Genomic DNA, 10000 nt, shown 5'->3' with positions numbered 1-10000 from the left:
TAAAATATATTATATAAACAAGTTATTCATGCTACAAATAAAACATTACCTTTACAAACAAGCTACTACTCAGTCGTGTATTCAGACTTCACACTTTAACCAGAATATGAAAAGATAACTAACAACAGTGACACTACAAAAATACTTGAATTACGAAAATACTTACCATTCACTAATGTCCATTAAAAGCCTTGCGTTCAGAGGTTCTGCTTGACCTTCATCCCCGCTATTTGGGTATGTTTCGGGCTCAAATGGCAATATTGACGCCATTATTTACACCCCAGATGTGACTTCTACTCGTAATGGTAAGGCCTGTGGCGTTTCCAGACAACCCGTGCTTGGCACTTCAACCAATAAAAATACATGAAACTACATTTGGCCATATAACCAATCTAAGACCATTGCGTTTTTTGGAGGGATGGGCTTCATAAAAGCAGAAAGCAGACGAGCTGTTCAAAGGACAGTGGAGACAGCGGTGTGGAATAAAGGTAAAATATAAGAAAAATCCCTTTAATAAGATTTTCCCTTTTAACAGACAAGAATATGGTATCCTCCATGATTAATGTTCATTTCGACAATTAAACACTAGAATGCAACAAGCTCATTATCACAACTTCTGAAGTGGGAATTATCGGAAATTTCCGATATCACGTGAAGGCACCATTAAAACGGCAGGCAAGCAGGAACTTATAATAAAACAGAACAACATTGCCCGCTGGTGTTGACACTAATCTTTATAGTTGTCGTCCTTGGTGTGAACGGGCCTTTATATGTACTTGATACCCTTTAACATTTCTTTCCCGTATTCATACATTTAGTACATTTATTATTTTTGCATATAGTATGGAAATAGGCTTGGTTTTGGGACGCAGTTAGTCAATTTTTAGTTTCATTATAAATCAGTGAGTTCCAACATACTGTTTGAGAGGATGATTATCTCAATCCGATAATGTCACTTACTGGCAACGAAACCAGTACAATAATACAAATAACTATATGAATTATATGCATTAAAAATATAAATTTGCTCATTGTGGTTATTTCTGAATTCATAATGATCATTAAAACCAACTTCCACAAACCTAATTTTAGGCATAATTTTTGCTCTTTTCTAATTACAGTTTTATTTGCAACATCTTTCAGAGAGCTGCACCAATGAATGACAATCCTTCTGGAGTCTGCCTCGCATTTATTTTAGGATCTCACATGCATTACCTCATTGTTCCAATGATGCAGATGGATCTGCGTTTGAATGGTTATGTAGTTCCATACACAGCACATAATAACCCACCATCCCATATACCGGTTGCATAGCAACAAGAAACATCTCATGTTCTGCTAGCCTGTTCTTATTCCACTTGCAGAGAGAGTTGGGCAAGTGATATATGAACAATATAGACATAACTTGGTTATGTAATCTGCACGGTCTGTTGCGTGGTATTATATGTGTTCAAATATAAATATGTGTTATTAATAACATTACATTCATATTATTTTGACTGTACAGATCATTCCGCAGTTCTCAGCCCTGTTAAGTCTTAATTAGCATAATTAGAAAAGCACTCATGAATAGGTCAGCAAGTCCCTCGGTGCCAAACCCAGAGGTGCCTAAAATATAGGACACACACATTGAAGTGACTTAAATGCTCTTAGTAATTAAACATGCCTTCTGACACAGATAGGAGAGTAGAATGAAACGACATGGTTTTTTAAACGATCGAAATATATGACGTTTTTGGGATACGTGTGGTCACTTGGAGATCCCGGTTGTTTTGATTCTGGAATGCATGAATCTGCATTTCACCCTGCAGAACGACGGAGCTGAACAAACCTCACGCCTCATCTTGCTAAATCTCAGTTGACCTGATTCATCTACAGCACAGCCTCAAACTCTCTCTCTCTCTCTCTCTCTCTCTCTCTCTCTCTCTCTCTCTCTCTCTCGTTTAATTCTCTTTCTCTTTATCCCTCTGCCACTCTGTCTTTCTAATGAGGTCAGAGTTTGTATCAAAGTCACAGCTATGCAGCGAGTGAAGTGTGCAGCGCATGTCTCCAGGCTCATAGTATTAATGAAGACAGCATCAATGTCACCTGTATACTACAATATTCAGAATGGGATGCTGTAATGAAGTGAGGGAGAGGGGTTGTATATGTGCGTCCTGGTTTCAGACAGCTATTTTAGGTCGGTAATTGATTAAAATAGTTCTTAGCTGAAGTTTAAGGGCAGAACTTATTTGGGATATCTGGGTTATTTCATGTAACTTTTGTCTAAGCTGACTGTGTTTAGGGAATAATGCTACCCTGTACACACAGCATGTCCTTTTTCCTCATCGCTTCCTCCTCTCATCTGTTCATCAGTTTTAATTCTTTGTGTAGTTTTATCCACTGTCAGATATCTGTGCTAGATTAGTGTTTTGGTGAGTGATAGCACAACCTAAAGATTATGTAATGTTGGGGTTTACTATCTGGGGACATTTGGTTCTCACAACGTAGGCAAAACTGGCCCCACACACACACCTGTGCAGCCATCTGTAGGATCTTGTAATGCTATATCATTTGACACTGTCCACACAATGCATTCTGGGAAGGAGCCGGAGATAACCATACTAGAATAATAACCAATTTCCCATTCTTTCTCCATCTGTTTTCTGTACAGTTCTTCTGCCAATTTTGTCACACACCCTTCTCATTCCTAATTTATTTCTCCTATCATATGGATTCATAGCCATCAAACATATATACTCACAATACATTAAGACTGTAAACACGAAGATCAAAATGTGTGAATAAACAGATATATTATAGGCAGGATCGCCCTGATGTTTTATTCATGCAGTTATTTCTGTTTGTATGTTTTTGGGGAATTCTGAGGAACTACTGCTAGAGCTGTTTTTAGAGTCGAGGAAGCCTGGTTTCTTTAGTAATACATCAAAAACAATACTTCAAATGTTATCACCTAAATTGCAGTGCATTGTCTTTGGTTTCATCCTGTCTCCCTTTTAGTTCACTATTCCTCTATATCTCATACATCCATTCCATGTCCTAATTTTATGCCAACAATTCTTGTGGTCTAAACTGGAACAGCTAGGTGACCTTCAAAAGCTTCTGGAGGATAGGTAGAACTTGGTGGTGTGAGAATGAGAGAGAGAGAGAGAGAGAGAGAGAGAGAGAGAGAGAGAGAGAGAGAGAGAGAGAGAGAGAGAGAATACAGAAATAGTTTGCTTGTCCCAGTGAGAAGACTTGAGGAGGTTGTGAGAGGAATATAAATATCTTTTAGTAGGTCGGAGAGAGAGAGAGAGAGAGAGAGAGAGAGAGAGAGAGAGAGAGAGAGAGAGAGAGAGAGAGAGAGAGAGAGAGAGAGAGAGAGAGAGAGAGAGAGAGAGAGAGAGAGAGAGAGAGAGAGAGAGAGAGAGAGAGAGAGAGAGAGAAAGGGAAAGGGAAAGGGAAAGGGAAAGGGAAAGGAAAGGGAAAGGGAAAAGGAGAGATATGATAGTTTCTCTTGGGTGCAATTGTGACTTTAGCATCATCAGTCAATGGCATTAAGAAGAGCATTCATAACAGTACTTGAACTTTGCAGCATCATCCTTGTAGTTTCTGTTATACACGCTTGTTGGGCTTTCATGTTTTATTGGGAGATTCTGAAAAACGTTCTAACGTTTTAGAAAAAACGTTACCTGGTTGCCTTAACATTTTGAGTTCATTGAAATTAAAATTCTGAGTTAATATAATTAATATTTTTTGAGATTCGACAACCTTTATTAAAATATTATTTAAAGATTTTGTAAGCATATTGGGTAATTGTGTGTTTTATTTCTGATGACACATTGAAACATGCCAAATAGTGCTATTTTCATGATTTATCAATTTTTTTATGTAATTCAGATACAAAAATATTTAGAGTTTCTATTTATTAAACAAATTTTCTTCATTGTATCAACTCAATTTTTTTATTTCAATAAACTCAAAATTAAGGCAACCAGGTTACTTTTTAAAAAAAAGTTAAACCAACAAAAAACAACAAAACTTTTTTTTTTAGAGTGTATATAGTGATTTTTTATACTGTACATACTGTATATTCTATCATTTCATCTAAAACTCATCCTGGATTTATAAGCATTTTGAAAAGTGGGGACATGGCCAATGTCCTCATATTTCACCCTTCTTGTAATACCTATGTCATACTTATACACATTGGTGTCCTCATATGTCACAAAAACAAGCGCACACACACACACACACACACACACACACACACACACACACACACACACACACACACACACACACACACACACACACACACACACACACACACACACAATATGTAAGCAAATAAAAGACACACTGGTGGGTGTGGCGTCAGGCCCCAAGGTGTTTATTAGTATAAATAAACAAATATGTTCAAAAAGTGTCAAACAAACATCTGTGGGATCTGGTGTCCTCGGCGTGTCAGGGAATCGTGAAGGAAAAGGGACAGGGTCCAACGCCGCACTTGTCTCTTTGGTCCGAGGCACGAGGGGCTGTGGCTTTGACGTGTCAGCTTGTCCTAAGTCACGGTAACAGTGGGAAGAGAGAGACTCGTCTTCTGAGGAGAAGCGCGCTCGGCAGTTAACAGTGGAGGTGATGAGGCTTCATTATCTACAGGTATGCGTGAGCCTCATCACTCGCTGCCAGTTCTCAGTAGTTCAGCCCCTTCTCTCTCTCACACCCACTCCAGTCAGGATCCTGCCGAAGGGCGATGATTTCAGGGACGGGGTGGCGCTAATAACAAGGCAGCCATTCCATAACAATATATAAATGTGCATAAGACTATCACCACCTTACTAATATTGTGTTGGTCTCCATTTTGCTTTTGCCAAAGGTTTCCCAGCAGAACACTGCCCAAAGCATCACACTGCCTCTGCCTGCTTGCCTTCTTCCCGTAGTGCATCCTGGTGCCATGTGTTTTCCAGGTAAGCGACACATGCACCCGGCCATTCAAGTTATGTAAAAGAAAATGATTCATCAGACCAGGCCACCTTCTTCCATTGCTCCATGGTCAAGTTCTAATGTTCACATGCCCACTGTTACTGCTTTCAGTGGTGGAAAGGGGTGAGCATGGACACCCTGACTGAGCTATGCAGCTCCATTTGCAACAAACTAAGATGCATTGTGTATTCAGACACCTTTATATCAGAACCAGCATTCATTTCTTAAGAAATATGAGCTACAGTAGCATGTAAGTTTGAACGGACCACACGGGCTAGCCTTCACTCCCCATGTGCATCAATAAGCCTTGGCCATGACCCTTTTGCAGGTTTACACTGTTCCTTCCTTGGATCACTTTTGATAGACACTAACTGCTGCAGACTGGGAACACCCCACAAGAGCTGCAGTTTTGGAGATGCTCTGACTTAGTCGTCTAGCCATCACAATTTGGCCCTTGTCAAACGCCCTCAAATCCTTATGTTTGCCAATTTTTCCAGAAGATTTTTTTTTTTGCTGTCTAACACACCCACTAACAGGTGCTGAAATGAAGAAATAAACAGTGTCAAGAAATAATCACCTGTCATAAGGTAATGACTGATTGGTGTATTATATACACATGCCGCACACGGTTTTATATATATATATATATATATATATATATATATATATATATATATATATATATATATATATATATATATATATATATATATATAAAAGGCATTCCGAGCGCTAGACCCATTCCGAGCCTGGCATCTCCCCGGGCAAAGTGGGCTAAGCTGCTGTCCAATCACAACACGGGAAGCGCTGGCCCAATCAGAACTCGTTACGTGTTTCTGAAGGAGGGACTTCATAGAACAAGGAAATCATCAGGCCGTTTTTAGGACAGAGGAAACAGCGCTGTACAGATAAGTCAATTGTGTTAAAAATACTGTGTTTTTTTACCCGCGAAACATGAACTCATCTTATATTGCACAATCAAAGCTTCGAAAACACACAAAGAACGGGACCTTTAAGCCATAGGGTTTAATAAGGAGTTGCCCCACCTTTTACAGCTATAACAGCTTCAAATCTTCTGGGAAGGCTTTCCACAAGGTTAAGGAGTGTATTTATGTAAATATTTTTCTAGAACAGTGCTATATATATTGGTAAAAGGATGCCCCCCCCCCCCTCAATTTGCATCATTGGAGGATTTTTTGGCCAGAAGCTACAGCCAGCAGAGGGAGCTATTTCTGCATGTTTTTAACCCTCGCATGGGGGGTGGGATCACACTTACAGCACTCAGCTCGGAGCAAAGTGTTTAAACTTCTCAAATTAATTCCTATGAAAGTTAAGTTTCCAAAGGCATGAATTGAAAACGTGCCAAACTGAACATGTGAACAACTGCTGTGAATGCTAACCAAGCCTGCAGTCTCCCTCTCAGATACTGAAGCTTTCGCACCTCGATCGCCCCCCGGTGACCGGTCCCAGTATAGCCGCCCCTCTGTGTTTTCTAATGGACGCGAGGCAAACTAAATAATAAAATTACACTTCAATTTTTTCCCCCCAAAGTTAGTTTATGTCACTGAAGGCAGTTATCATCAGGATGATTTCATTTCAGGTGTTCGTTTTAAAAATAAGTTTAGTTTGAGTTAGTTATTTGATGCTATAAAAACGGGGGGTGTGACGTCATGATTGACAGCTGAGACTGACGGCTTCTCTGAGTGAAGTTGTCACTGAGGCACTAACAGACTTTTTTTGAAATTTTTGGGAGCAGATTAGAGCTTTAGCTTTAATTTCTACATTTCCATAACTGTTTATTTCACACCAACATTATTAATTGTTCTGCATCTGCGAGAGTGTGGGCGGGCTTTTGATATCGGAGCTGTACTTCCTGCTCTACTTCCTGCGCTCTACTGCGCAACTCCGGTCCCGAAATCGCTACTGCGCAGACTCGGTCCCAAGATGTCCGCGCCGTGCAAGGCCGCCTGAAAGCTTAAAATCTGCCAAGCGGAAACGGATGATGTCGAGTCGTCCATATTTTTTTACGGTCTATGATTCTAACGTGCTTACCTCAGCTCTCATCAGGAGAGCTCATTCATCACAATGATTGTAAGCTGACTCCTGCTGCGTTTGTGCCGTGACACTCGCCGGCAGCTAAATCGCATTATATTGAACAGACACGTTCAATTTTTGAAGTCTGTTCTCTAACTGAACTGACTTTATGAAAAAGAACGCGGTGGGAATGTGGGAGTGGCCTCGTAAGGCATTCTGGGAATTGTTGTCTTTCATCCCCATTAGACAAAAATACATGTTCTTATTTTCTCAGTCTAGAAAGCACCAAATTCAAACATAATTTCACATTTCTACTACATTTCTGACCCAGTTTAAATACAGATTTATCTTCCCAGCGCTGAAGTCCTTTAAGTGTTCCTTTTTTACTGGAACTAAGGGGCCAAGGCCAACTCCTGAAAAAACAACCTTACACAATTTCCCCTCCACCAAAATTTACACTTGGTACAATGCAGTAAGGCAAGTACCATTCTCCTGGCAACTCAACCTGACTCATCCATGGGATTGCCTGACAGAGAAGCATGATTGGTTACTCCAGAGAACACTTCTTCGCTGCATAGGAGTCCAGTGACGGCATGCTTTACACCACTGCATCCGACAATTTGCATTGCACTTGTTGTAAGACTTGGACACAGCTGCTTGGCCATAGTAACTACATTCCATGAAGCTCTTTTTTCACTGTTCCTGAGCTAATCTGAAGGCCACACAAAGTTTGGAGGTCTGTTAGTAGCTGTTGACTGTGAAGAAAGCTGACGACTTCTACACACTGTGAGCCTCGGCATGCGCTGATCTGTGATTTTCATAGCCTACCACTTTGTGGCTGAGTTGCTATTGTGCCCATTTGTTTCCACTTTGTTATAATACCTCTAACAGTTGACCATTGAATATTTAATAGTGATGAAATTTCATAATCACGGTATTGATCATAAATTTCCTATGCTTGAATTCACTGAGCTCCTTAGAGCGACCCATTATTTCATAAATGTTTGTAGAAGCAGTCTACATGCCTAGGTGCTTGATTTTATACACCTGAGGCCATGAAAGTTATTGGAACACCTGAATTCATTGATTTGTGTCTATACATTCTGACAACCCCACAACCTGTTCCAGTACCTTAACCTCTCTGCACCCACACTGCCATGTCTGTTTGAGGACGAGGCAGAGATAAGACAGAAAAACAGAGAAATTGTAGACAGACAGACAGACAGACATTAAAAGAACTGAATAAGAGTGAGAGACTAGTGCGAGACTGAATGTGCTATAGTGAGCAGAAAGCAGTTCTATGTAAGCAGAGCTTCAGCCAGTCAGTCCCAACTACAGAGGGCCCCAGATACGCAGCGCTGCCCACTCAGCTCTTTTTCTTTGTATCCCACACTATTGTGTGCTCTTTCAAAAGAGGGGACCAGGTAGGGATGGGGACCATTGTATGTGGAGGTTTAGAGAGAGAGTGAGTCAGACAGACAGACTGACAGACATTAGTAAGAGACATTGCACTGCATAAAAAATAATATTCAACCCCTGAGTCAGGAAGAAGACTGATCTAGGCTAATCTATAATCAGAAATCAGTTTTCATCTTCTAATTATTATTGTTAGGATAGTGTGTGGATCTAGAAGTTCATGTCTGTTCAGACTGAGCAATAGTGCACTCCTGCAACAGAACTCAGATAATGAGCAACGGCTAAAAGCATCTCTAGTACATGCAAATTTATAAGTGAATAATGTGACACCCAATGAAACAAGATAATGGCACGAACATGTTCAGTTATCAAAAATATGTTTGAATACCTATCTGCTGTTATGTTGCTGTTATGTAAATGTAATTTGACAAAGTTCATTATATGCTCCATTTTTTGGCAATAATAAGTGTGAAAGAATGGGAGCATTATAGATCAATGTTCAGTAAATTGCCATCAGGATCAGTTCAGACCTGTGTTGACATGATTTTTCTACATTGTAAGATCAACTTTATTGTCGTTTCATTCACCATCAGCTCTGACATGTAATTAATGTAGCAAACGCATGTCCTGATGCATTATGTGCTGGGTTTGTGATTACCGACCAGCATGTGGGGCACTTGCCCAGAGGCCCCAATCAGTCTGACCCACCCCCAAATGGATCGAAGACCCCATCCCCCAGTGTAAATCACCCATGTGGAAAAACACAAGAGCCCCTGGTTTTTTTAATGCGTCTGTGCAAGCCTAAGTAATGGAGGGCCCCATCTATATGTCACAAACAAGAGCAAGGGGCCTCTGAACTTCTATTTTTTCATGATACTCATCAGTCAGAGGTGTCCCTTCCCAAAAAAAAAGAATAACAGTGGACACTGTTCTTTTATCGGTACCATGCAAAAAGCTACAGAGGCCCCATAAGTCAAATGTTGTTAAAGTCAGCATGACACGGAAATTACAATGAACTTCTCATCCCTATTGTGATGTATAATCCGGATGAAATGGCTTCACGAATGAACATTTTTTTTAGGGCGGCATTTCTTCTGTTAGGAATTGACGGGATAGTGGGATTGTTGTCATTTACTTATTGGTGCAATGTCATGAGAATGGCAGTTTGCTGAAAAGAAGGGATTATTGTCCCGCCCTTGCACTGGTGCACACGTCATCAGAGAATCGATGAGTAGGGAACGTAAATGTTTTTGATTAAATATTAAATTAGTCACATTAAAGTAAAAAAAAAAAAGGATAAACTCCATAAAAATGAAGAATTGTGATAATAAAGTTAACATGGTAACACTACACTAAGCTTACTTTTGTAGAGGGTTTATAACAGTGTCTGTTGAAACATTCCTGTGGTGACCTAATGTCAGTGCTTCAGCACTGATAGATAATGTATATGAGGTAAGCTCATTATCATTTAAAGTCGCATGCACTGATATGGCTTGCTGAAAACAGAGCTGTTTTTGACCAGGTAAAATTAGTGTTTAAAATTAGTGTTACCCCTTTAATCAAAACAGTTATTTTTAGGTTATTA

The 10000-nt window shown here is 40.0% G+C and overlaps 1 protein-coding gene across 1 annotated transcript in view; it reads right to left on the bottom strand.

The window, feature by feature from the left end:
- LOC137071640 (uncharacterized) overlaps nucleotides 1-10000 on the bottom strand; it is a 21071-nt gene that overhangs the window by 9714 nt on the left and 1357 nt on the right. The gene's annotated exons all lie outside the window — the stretch shown is intronic.

The sequence above is a fragment of the Pseudorasbora parva genome, chromosome 3 (assembly GCF_024679245.1).
Source record: "Pseudorasbora parva isolate DD20220531a chromosome 3, ASM2467924v1, whole genome shotgun sequence".
Lineage (NCBI taxonomy): Eukaryota > Metazoa > Chordata > Actinopteri > Cypriniformes > Gobionidae > Pseudorasbora > Pseudorasbora parva.
This window is presented reverse-complemented; position numbering and strand designations above follow the sequence as displayed.